The sequence below is a fragment of the Rhinolophus sinicus genome, linkage group LG04, assembly GCF_036562045.2.
Source record: "Rhinolophus sinicus isolate RSC01 linkage group LG04, ASM3656204v1, whole genome shotgun sequence".
NCBI lineage: Eukaryota > Metazoa > Chordata > Mammalia > Chiroptera > Rhinolophidae > Rhinolophus > Rhinolophus sinicus.
In genome coordinates this window covers 63,972,683-63,985,454 of record NC_133754.1, presented here as the reverse complement: position 1 = coordinate 63,985,454, position 12,772 = coordinate 63,972,683, and positions in this window count along the sequence as shown.

Sequence of the window (12,772 nt, the reverse complement as noted above, 5' to 3'; positions counted from 1 at the left end):
GTGGAAATGACATAAGTGTGGGGACAAGGGCAATTCAAGCACAGAGAACACTATGTACAAAGACACTGATGTGAGACAGATGTGGCATATCTTGAAAACCTGAAAGAAAGCTAGTATGGCTAGAGTCTGGTCAATAGGAGAGGGTGGCATGACCACAGGAGATGTTGGGGAGGGAGGATGGGGCTGCTTGGGTTGCAGCAAGAGCATGTTCAGCACTCGAGTTGTATCTCCTGTGGAATCCCCGAGTCCCTTGATATTCACTCTTCTCTCCATGTCATGTCTTACCTTTGCTCCATACTCTTCATTATTATTTCTAAATGCCTCATGCCCAGATTTTCCAAACAGCTCTATCTTTGTCTGCTACCAGTTTCCACTTGTTTCTACTTAGTATTTCATCCAAAGCTATACATGAGAAACCAACCAAGGCTGAAACAACACCATGATTAAAAAATAAATTTAAAAAATGACACCAAAGTAGCATCTAGAGCCAATGCTGCACATAAAATAGCATGTGTGTGTTCAGACAGGAGCACTTAGTGCTGGATTGGGGATGAGAGCAGGGGTGTGAGTGCCGTTTCCTGTAGCACATGGAACTCAGCTCCGGTGCCACTGTGATCACTTTCCAAGTGCTCAAAGGCAAAATGAATTAGAGGAAGACACATTAGCGGGACACAAGTTTTATTTTACTTCTAGCTCTAATATAAGCTTGTCCCCAATTCATCACTCAGAGAGTAGTCTGTCATACAAGCAAATGACAAAGGATTCTAAAGCACAGTGTGTCACTGGTAGCACTTAGGGTTGTGTAGAGCTGTACTTCCCAGGCCAAAGCCTTTTGGTTGTATGCACCAGAGTCTGGGACCCTGGTAGCTTCATCTCCGGGGACTTCAGCAGAGGTGTCCCTGGTGGCCTCCATTAACTCTGCTTATCCCAGAGGAATGGGACACATGTGAAGAGGATTTTCTAGAAGATTATTTTTTCCTGGTAGATTTGCTCTTAATCTTTTTCAATTCTCTCTCCATGCTTTCCCCTCACCCAATCCCTGCAAGGTTCCCCCAATAACCATCCTGCCCCCCCACACCCCATACCAAGATATAGGCTTCTGCGGAAGGACTAGTTGGGAAGACCGAGAAGTGCAGAGGGAGGAGGAACTAGAGAGGAAAAAAAAAATTTTTTTCCTTAAGGAAATTTTCAGTGGAGACTTCTATATTTTAAATCTATGCTCTTAATATTAATTCTGAAAAAAAAATTATGTCTAAAATCCTCATTGCTACTAATTTTGGAAATTTTTAAATAAGTACTCAAAAATTAGATTATAAGAATGAAAAAGAAATCCTAAGGCATCTGAGTGTGTTTCAATCTTTGGAGAATTTGCCTTAAAACAATAATCAACTAATTATTAATATTATTTTATTATATTAAACAATTTTCCCTCAGGAAAATATAATCTTAGCAATTTCTAGAGTATTTACAGAGACAGTATCAGCACTAATTTCCTTTCTTTTGCCTGTCACTTGGTTATTTATATCTAAGGTGGAAATAATAGTAGATCCCACAGGGCACCAAACATTAGAAATTATGCTCTAGGTTTAACTATGAGAGTTTAAATACAGCTCCAGGTGAGACCCAGGGGGCTTAGCAGCTAGGAGAATGTACCACCACCACTCACATTCCTTTTTCACATGTTACTGTCTTCCAAATATAACTTGGGCCTTCATAGAGAAAATCTCATAGGAATAAGAGGAGAACTAATAAAAATAATGCTTAGTAATATATTTTTCTTGGCAGTAGTTTTCTATAAACTCACAGGTCCACATCACAAACGAATGACAAGCAGCAGGAGTCAGTCCCTGTGTGAGGAGAAATTAGCCGTTAACCAGAATCCCTGGGAAGAAATCTTGCTGGGCTACAAATGTGCAGAATTGGTCTAGTTAAATGGTCATTCTCTGTCTCATTTTTTAAAACCTTTTTATTTTTTCTAAAAATCAGGGATAATAGCACTGGCTTGCTGCTTTCACAGTGAGTGGTTAACTACAGGGGTGGAAGGGTGATGAGAAAAATTGAGTGAGTGAGCACCTGGTTGGGTCTAGTGATTGGTTTTTAGACTTACTCTGGAAAATAAATTCTAGCTACTGAAAGAATTGGGATGGCATGTAGTTTTCTGTTCTGTTGTCTGCTGGGCTTGCTTTCCCATTTGCCTCTCTCCCTACCCCCTCTTCTCTCTTGACAGAACTGCTACTAGGGATGGGAGGTTTGACATCACAAAGTATTATTAGGGGAATCGCTAGGGAAGAGTTGCCCTCCTGTAATGATGTTTCTGGCCATTTGGATCTGCTTTTAGATGTTTGATTTCTAAGAACACCATGTCCTGTTCACAAAATAATTCTGGTATTCTCAAAGCCTTACTCCTTATAATAGAGGACTATGTTCAAAACAACCCAAAGTAAAGATTTTCTAGGAATTCAAAACAAGCAAGTGGAAATATCAGATTTTTTATTTTGAAACACTCCAGTAGACAGGTGAAGGATGTTTTTGCAGAGCTGGAGCTGGGTGACACGGGAAACCCATTTAGGATGTTTTGTTAAAATGTGAGCAATTAGATGTCATCAAAATGGCGGTGTGAGGTGAGCCTCTGTAAATCTCCCCTGAAATTTACAACTAATCGAACAACAATAACTCCACAAAGGACTCCCTGCACAGCAGACAGGCAAGACAAAGAGGCCCACTACTGAATTCACCTAAAACTGGGTGAATCACGCGAGCAGGGGAGGAGGGAAGGGAGAAGTGTGGAGATGGAGCCACGAGGGCTCAGGAAGCGGACCTAGCTCAGTGCTCCCAGCTCGCTGCATCCCGGAACTACTGCAGCTGCGGGAGAGGGAGGAACTCAGACTGCTTATGGCCCACAGGGCTGAGAGGGCAGCATATAACATGGCTGAACCCAATGCTCACGGCAGAGACCTCAGATAAAAGACGGAAGGAAGAAGGCTGTAAATGGTGGTTTAAGCCCTCACTGCCAAGCAAAGAACAGAAGCCGTAGGCACTGAGACTAGCTGCGCCACCAACCCTCCCAGAGCTCACCCCACCCCCACCTGCCTGGTGCTAAAAGAGGAACAGTAGCAGTGTCAGATCAAAAGAACAGAATATTTGCTGTTCTGAGAACTGTGGACCGCAAACACAGATTCGCAGCCCAACTAGTTCCGGCAAAAGGGAGTGAGCTGTGGAAGCAGGACCAGCTGTGGTGGTGGGCCTGCCATTGCTCTGGGCCACCTCTCACAACTCACCCCGCCCCTGGCCCCACCTATCTGGGTGGATTCCTGCAGGAGTAAACAGAACTGCTGAAACATATGGGCTCTGAATCTGGTGCAGGAAGAGCTTTGGAACTACAAAACCTCTCCGCATACCCACACGGACACTGCGCCCTGTGAGCCAGGTGAACTATTAGCAGAGGAGAAGCCAGTCTCCCAGGGAATCGCCCCATTGTGTGAGAAGCTGGAATAATGCAGAGAAAACATAGCACTACCATGCGAGAGAGAAAAAAAGGCTGCAGTCGGAGAGAAAGTAAAACATTCTACCAATAAGTACTGGAAAACAAAAGAAAGACCTCTTCCTATCAACCTGTTGCAGAAGCCACTCCTGTAGATGTCTAGGAAGAGAAATAGTAAATCAGTAATTGCCATGAATAACCAAGGCAACAAGACAGCTCAGAAAGAAAGTGAAAAGTCTCCAGAAAAGGAACTTAAAGATATGGAAATATGGGACTTAAATGACAGAGAATTCAAGATTGCAGTTCTGAAAACACTCAACAAGATACAAGAAAACACAGAAAGGCAGTTAAATGAACTCAGAAACACAATCAAAGAATAGCATGAGCATTTCACGAAAGAGATTGAAATTTTAAAAAAGAACCAAATAGAATTTCTGGACATTAAAAACTCAATAGAAGAAATTAAGAATGAAATAGAGGGCTTAGGTAGTAGAGTTGACCAGATGGAGGAAAGAATCAGTGACATCAAAGATAGAATACTGGAAATTACACTGATAGAAGAATAAAGAGACTTGAGACTTAAAAGAAATGGAAGAACTCTACAAAAACGTTCTGACTCTATCAGAAAGAGCAATATAAGAAGAATGGGCATACCAAAAGGAGAAGAAAGAGAGAAGCGAACAGAGAACATATTAAAACAAATTGTTGATGAGAACTTCCCAAACTTGTGGAAAGAACTGGACCCTCGAATACAAGAAGCAAATAAAACACCTAATTACCTCAATCCCAACAGGCCTTCCCCAAGGCACATTGTATTGAAGCTGTCAAAAATCAACGACAAAAAAAGAATCCTCAAGGCAGCCAGGGAAAAGAAGACGGTAACCTACAAAGGAAAGCCCATTAGATTATCATCAAATTTTTCAGCAGAAACTCTACAAGCCAGGATGGAGTGGAACCAAATATTCAAACTATTGAAAGAGAGAAATCATGAGCCAAGAATAATATATCCAGCAAAGATATCCTTTAGATATGAAGGAGGAATAAAGACCTTCGCAGACATACAGAAGCTGAGGGAATTTTCTAATACACGACCTGCACTACAAGAAACACTAAAGGACGCTATTCGACCACCATCAACAGGGACAATTTGTGGCAACCAAAACATACAAAGGGGGAGAGTAAAGGCCTGAACTGGAACATGGGAATGGAGAAAGTAAGCATGCTGAAGAAAATGGAATACTCTAAATATCAAACTTTCTTTTACATAAACTTAAGGGTAACCACTCAAAAAAAATCCAGAACTGAAATATATACTGTAATAAAAGAAGAAACAGAGGGAAACATCATAGAATACCACCACACAGAAATAACAGACAGCAACAAAAAGGCAAAGAAACAATGGAAACACAGCCTTACCAGAAAACTAAAGATAGAATGACAGGAAATCCTCACATATCAATAATCACCCTAAATGTAAATGGATTGAACTCACCAATAAAAAGGCACAGAGTAGCATATTGGATCAAAAAACTAAACCCAACCATATGCTGTTTCCAAGAGACACATCTCAGCTACAAGGACAAGCGTAGTCTCAAAGTGAAAGGGTGGAAATTGACATTCCAAGCAAATGGTATCTAGAGAAAATCAGGTGTAGCCATACTGATATCAGATGAAACAGACTTCAGGGTGAAAAAGATAGCAAGAGACAAAGATGGACATTTCATAATGGTGAAGGGGACTATACAACAAGAAGACATAACAGTCATCAATATTTATGCCCCCAATAAGGGAGCACCAAAATATACCAAGCAACTTCTAACAGAACTAAAGGGAGAAATTGACCAAAACACAATTATACTAGGAGATTAAATACATCATTGACCTCTATGGCTAGATCATCCAAACATACAATAAATCACGAAATAGCAGCCCTAAATGACACATTAGATGAAATGCACATAATTGAAATATATAGAACACTTCATCCTAAAACATCAAACTATACATTTTTTTCTAGTGTACATGGAACATTCTCAAGGATAGACCATATATTGGGAAACATCATCAACCTCAGCAATTTTAAGAAGATTGAAATCATACCAAGCATATTTTCTGATCACAAGCCTTTGAAATTGGATATCAACTGCTAAAAGAAAGAGGAAAAAACACAAACATATGGAGATTAAACAACATACTTTTAAAGAACGACCGGGTAAAAGAAGAAATTAGAGGAGAGATCAAAAGATACATAGAAACAAATGACGATGAAAATACATCATACCAAAATTTTTGGGATGCAGCAAAAGCAGTTTTAAGAGGGAAATTTATCTCATTACAGGCCTATCTCAAGAAACAAGAAAAATCCCAAATAAATAACCTCATGTTACACCTTAAAGAACTAGAAAAAGAAGAACAAGTGAAACCCAAGGTCAGCAGAAGAAAGGAAATAACAAAAATCAGAGCAGAACTAAATGAAATAGAGAACAAAAAGACAATAGAAAAATTAATGTGACAAAGAGCTGGTTCTTTGAAAAGATTAACAAAATTGACAAACCCTTGGCTAGACTCACTAAGATAAAAAGAGAGAAGACACTAATTAACAAAATCAGAAATGAAAAAGGGGAAGTTATCACGGACACCACAGAAATACAAAGGATCATCCAAGAATACTATGAAGGACTATATGCCACCAAATTCAATAACCTAGAAGAAATGGACAAGTTCTTAGAAACATATAGCTTTCCTAGGCTGAACCATGAAGAACTAGAAAATCTAAACAGACCGATCACCAGTAACAAAATTGAATCAGTTATCCAAAACCTTCCCAAAAGCAAAAGTCCAGGACCAGATGGCTTCACTAGTGAATTCTACCAAACCTTCAAAGAGGATCTAATACCAATCCTGCTCAAACTCTTCCAAAAAATTGAAGAAGAAATAGTACTCCCTAATGCATTTTATGAGGCCAACATTACCCTGATACCAAAACCTGGTAATGGACACCAAAAAAGAAAACTATAGACCAATATCTCTGATGAATACAGACACAAAAATCCTAAACAAAATTCTAGCAAATCGAATACAATAATGCATTAAAAAGATTATTCATCATGACCAAGTGGGGTTATCCCCGGGGCACAAGGATGGTTCAACATCCACAAATCCATCAATGTGATACATCACATAAACAAAATAAAGGACAAAAATCATATGATTATATCAATTGATGCAGAAAAAGCATTTGACAAGATACAACATCCATTTATGATTAAAACACTTAATAAAATAGGTAGAGAAGGAAAATACCTTAACATAATAAAGGCCACATATGACAAGCCGTCCGCTAATCTCATAATAAATGGTGAAAAACTGAAGCCCTTTGCTCTACATTCAGGAACACAACCGGGCTGTCCCCTATCACCTCTGCTTTTCAACATAGTGTTGGAAGTCCTTGCCAGAGCAATCAGGCAAGACAAAGAAATAAAAGGCATCCAAATTGGGAATGAAGAACTTAAATAGTCACCCTTTGCAGATGACATGATGCTATATATAGAAAACCGTAAAGACTCCACCGAAAAGATATTAGAAACAATCAACGAATACAGTAAAGTTGCCGGCTACAAAATCAATATACAAAAGTCCATTGCATTCCTATATACTAACAATGAAATTTCAGAAAAAGAAATACAAAAAACAATTCCTCTTGCAATTGCAGCAAAAAGAATAAAATACCTAGGAATAAACTTAACCAAGGATGTGAAAGACCCATATGCTGAAAACTATAAGACATTTTTAAAAGAAAATGAAGAACACACAAAGAAATGGAAAGACATTCCGTACTCATGGATTGGAAGAATCAACATAGTTAAAATGGCCATATTACCCAAAGCAATATACAGATTTAATGCAATCCCCATCAAAATCCCAATGGCCTTTTTTAAATAAATAGAACAAAAAATCATCAGATTTGTTTGGAACCACAAAAGACCCAGAATAGCAAAAGCAATCTTAAGAAAAAAGAACAATGCTGGAGGTATCACACTCCCTGACTTTAGCTTGTAGTACAGGGCTACAATAATCAAAACAGCATGGTATTGGCAGAAAAACAGACACATAGACCAATGGAATAGAATTGGGAACCCAGAAATAAAACCACATAAATAAGGACAGACAATTTTTGACAAAGAAGCAAAAAACATACAATGGAAAAAAAGTCAGTCTCTTCAATAAATGGTGCTGGGAGAATTAGCTAGCCAAGTGCAAAAGAATGAAACTGGACTGCTGTCTGTCACCATGTACCAAAATTAATTCAAAACAGATCAAAGACTGAAGAATAAGACCTGACACAATAAACTGCATAGAAGAAAACATAGGTAATAAACTTATGGACCTTGGGTTCAAAGAGCATTTTATGAACTTGACTCCAAAGGCAATGGAAGTAAAAGCTAAAATAAACAAATGGGACTATATGAAACTTAAAAGCTTCTGCACAGCAAAAGAAACCATCGACAAAATAAAGAGGCAACCAACTGAATGGGAGAAGATTTTTGCAAACAGTGCCTCTGATAAGAGGCTAATATCGAAAATATACAAGGAACTAATGCAACTCAACAACAAAAACCAAACAACCCAATTGAAAAATGGGCAGAGGATCTGAAGAGACATTTCTCCGAGGACATACAAATGGCAAATAGACATATGAAGAAATGCTCAACATCACTAATCATCAGAGAAATGCAAATAAAAACCACAATGAGATATCACCTCACCCCAGTCAGAATGGCTATCATCAACAAGACAAATAGTAACAAGTGTTGGAGAGGCTGTGGAGAAAAAGGAACCCTCATACACTGTTGGTGGGAATGCAGACTGGTGCAGCCATTATGGAAGGCAGTGTGGAAATTTTCAAAAAATTACGAACAGAATTACCATATGACCCAGCAATCCCTCTCCTGGGCATCTACCCAAAAAATCTGAAAACATTTATCCATAAAGACACGTGTGTTCCAATGTTCATTGCAGCTTTGTTTACGGTGGCCAAGACATGGAAACAACCAAAATATCCTTTGATAGATGAATGCATAAAGAAGTTGTGGTATATATACACAATGGAATACTATTCGGTGGTAAGAAAAGATCATATAGGAACATTTGTGACAACATGGATGGATCTTGAACGTATAATGCTAAGCGAAATAAGTCAGACAGAAAAAGCAGAGAACCATATGATTTCACTGATATGTGGTATATAAACCAAAACAACAAAACAAGACAAACAAATGAGAAACAAAACTCATAGACACAGACAATAGTTTAGTGGTTACCAGAGGGTGTGGAGGGTGGGGAGTGGTAGATGAGGGTAAAGGGGATCAAATATATGGTGATGGAAGGAGAACTAACTCTGGATGGTGAACACACAATGGGATTTATAGATGATGTAATACAGAATTGTATACCTGAAATCTATGTAATTTTACTAACAATCGTCACCCAAATAAAAAAAAAACAACCAAACTCCCCTCACCCCACCAAAAAAAGTGAGCAATTACGAAAGGAATAGTGGTGGTTGTCATGGAAAGGGGGAAACTGATTTAAGGGATTTTAAAGAGGAGAATGATCAGCTTATTGACCATCTGGATATAGAAAGTCATGGAGAGGAAAGCATTTGTTATGCTTGATTGCTTAACTAAGTGGGTCCCATTAACCAGAAAAGGTGTGCCAGTCAGAGAAGGCTGGGTCATCTTGTGTTAACACACAAGCCCCAAGTCACAGAGTCTTGAAACAGTAAATGTCTGTTTCTTGTTCAGACAGTTTGGCTGGGGGATTTGTGCCTCAGAGTCACTCAAGGACCCAGATTGAATGAGGTTGCTATAATGCCACTATTTCAACATTTCCTTCCATGTGCTAAATTAGAGGGACAGAACATGGAGAATTATGCACCACCTCCTTAATCTGTTTGCACCAAAGTGACAGACATACATTAATGTGCTCATAAGTCGTTATTGGCCAGATTTATAACATAGCCATACTTACCATTAATGAATAGGCAAGTGTGACCTTTCTCTTGTATATGGAAATACAAGAGAATTAGATATTGGTGACCATGAGTGATGTCCACCACCATAACAGGGACAGGTGAAGCAGATTGAAGTGATGGTGACCACAGTGATGGGAGAGGTCTTAGATGTTGGTGTGTGGAGTGGTGGAGCCTTGTGCAAAGGCGATAAGTACACTGCACTTGGTGAATTGGGGTTTAGTTCAGACAATAAAATACAGCATCCAGATAAGAAGGTAGGTACTGCTAAATGCTCAGGAGAGAGACTTAGTGGGAGATCATGGTTTTGAGTCATCAGATAGCGTGGTACTTAAAGTCATGGGGTTATATGGAAACTTTCAGGGTGAGTATGTCAATGGCGTAAAGAAGCAGAACAGGAATGACTTGGAAAACTTCAATATTTAGGTACAGGTAGAGAAAAAGAACCAGATCAAGACCGAGGTAAATAATTAACAGCAACGTGGGTATGTAAAAACATATGATGCTAAATTGAAAAGAAGGAACATAGGTATGCATATTTTTCATATTTGCTTGGGTAAAATTAAAGACCTAGGTTAAAGGCAGGGGAAGGGTATGACTACAAAAAGGCAGCAAGATGAAATTTTTAGGAATTAAAAACAATATTGATTTTGGTAGTGGTTATATGACTTAATGTGTTTGCTAAAACTTATAGAATTGTAAATCACAAAGAGTGGATTTCACTCTTTGTAAATTTAAACGTAATTAAATATAAATATAAAAATTGAAGAAAAAGAAAAGACCTAAACCATAATTCTGCTGCATGAGATTTCCAGCAAACATGCTGCACATGGTACATATAGCCCTTCAGAAGTAACCTTGAAACAATTCTGTCTGCCAATCAGCAGTAGAACAGAGCTAAAAACAGAATTAAATAGCTCACACAGTGAAGGAAGCAATCTTGTTAAGTTGGAATTCTAAGTGACCCCTGACTGACATACCTCAAACTTGGGAAGTCTTTGGCTTTCACGGTGTGGAGACTAAAATCTAAAGAGCAGCTTGTCTTTTTGGTATAATGATTACAAAAACTACAAGAAAAGTGAACTTTCAAAGTGAAGCTTGAGAGAACCTCCACAAGTGGTCCTTGCTGCTATCAAAAGGCAGTTACTCTGATGGGCAGTGGGCTGGGCACTGGAAGAGGTCATGTGATCTCGTGGCAATGGCAAAAGGTCTGTGATTGAAGTGAAGATGGGAGTTCTCAGAGCTGGGAATCCTAGAAAAATCGAGTAATAAGATAAACCTATTATGTTTGCGATTCCTGGACTAAGATTGTTATTTTGAAGAGTTCATTAATTGTACAAGAAGAAAATCCATAGTGTTCTTGGGGGGACCAATTCAAGAAAAGATACTTTGGTGTCCCTACTCATAACTCCCTTTCTTAGGCCTGGAAGAGAATGCCCTTCAATTCCATTTGCTATGAATGGCTGCCATTTTTGTATATGTAATTCTAATATCTTATAAGCAAGGAAGCACGATGCGGAAGTGAAACGGTAGTCAAAAGGAAGGAGAGAGATGCCTGTGAGTGATGAGTTTTCATAAACAGCCTGGGAAGTGGGTGGTAAAGAGAACTGGAGTGAAACCTTTGATTTTTCACTGGGGTCATTGATTGTGAGTCATCTCTGTTCCAGGGAGGTCATCCCCACACAGGAAACGAGAACTCAGCGGGCATGCCAAAACAAACAAACAAACAAACAAACAAACAAAAAAGGGCTGCTTTGAAACGAGAGGAGATGGGGTTTTCCTCTGGTCTTTGGAAGGTGTTGGCCTGAGGAAGACAGCAGCAGAGCAGATACTGTTCTGCAACAAAGCCTCATGGACAGTAGTGAGATTCACTCTTGATTTTAAATTGGATCCAAAGGTAGAGAAAGCAAACTTAAGTAGAGCAAACCTTAAGAGGAGACTGGTAACAGAGTTCAGTGAAAGAAAAATGTCAGCCACCATCTCATTTTCTGATTTTGCTTTCCCCAGGTCCTCGTGGATGAATCCATGATTTGTCCATATCTATGGATTAACATCCTGCTCTGGTTTTATGCCCCCGTTAGCCATAGACAGGGAGTGTGAGAATAAGCTTGGGTACCTTTCTCACACGTCTTCATTCAATATGAGCACAGAATAGGCCTGGGCCTGGTGACCCGTTTATAATTTGTTGCTGCCAAGAAAATGAGCCTCCTGGTATCCCCAGGTATGAATCCTGGGGCACAGGGCTGCCCCTCATCCATTGTCCTCCCCTTTTCGGGACTGGATAGGCCTATATTCTGTCTCTCTCTGTCTCTCAGGATGGACTAAGTCATAGTCAAGCAACAAACTACCCCTAAATCTTAGAAGTTTAATAAGCATTTATTTCTTGTTCCCATTAGCACCCATTTCAGGTTACTGGGCGCTCTGCTCCACGTTTTCCTCACTCAGAGATGAATACCACAGAGGCCTATACCATCTGGCACATCACCAGTCACCATGACAGAGGGGAAAAAATATGTCAAATGATGCGCTGACATTTTTAGGCCTCTTCCCAGAAGTCACACACGTCTCCCCTTTTCACATTGCTTGCGTTGGCCAAACCAAGGCCCATAGCCAGCATAACTTCAAGGCTAGTGAGGTGGTGCTAACATGCACCCAGAAGAAGCACAACTGGAAAAGTTGGTGACCACCATAACTTTTATCTCAGCCACTGCTCCAGATTTCAACTAAACCTTTCCCACAGGACAGGAGCTGTACCCTGACACCAGTTGGGGATTGGGGTTTTGCTCAGGCACAGGCCTGTAAATTACTTTTTCTCAAATTCTATAGTTTTTTTTCTTCCTCTTTGCTTTCTCCCCTGAACAAATTTCCAGTAAGTTCCAATTAGAAGTCAGGAACTATACGACAAGATTGGTGGAATATAGAATCATAGTTTTAATGGCCTTGTGAGGTTTTGGTGCAAGGAAGAATTCTATGGAGTACTGAGTTTGTGTATGCATGTGTGCGTGCACACATGCCCATGTGTACTGAGGACTTGGTGAGGAAGCAGGGGAACAAAAGAATCATATTAAGAATGACTTTCAGGTCTTTCCCCATGTGATCTTGGGTTCATATTAAAGGGCCAGGTATGAGCACAGGGCAGCTGTGTGACAGCAAGAATTACGTGGCTGTTACTAAATTGCTCTCACTAGAGAGGTTGAACCACTGACACACATATGATTGGGGTATTCACTGTTATCTCTGATGAGACATCTGAGGCTTAA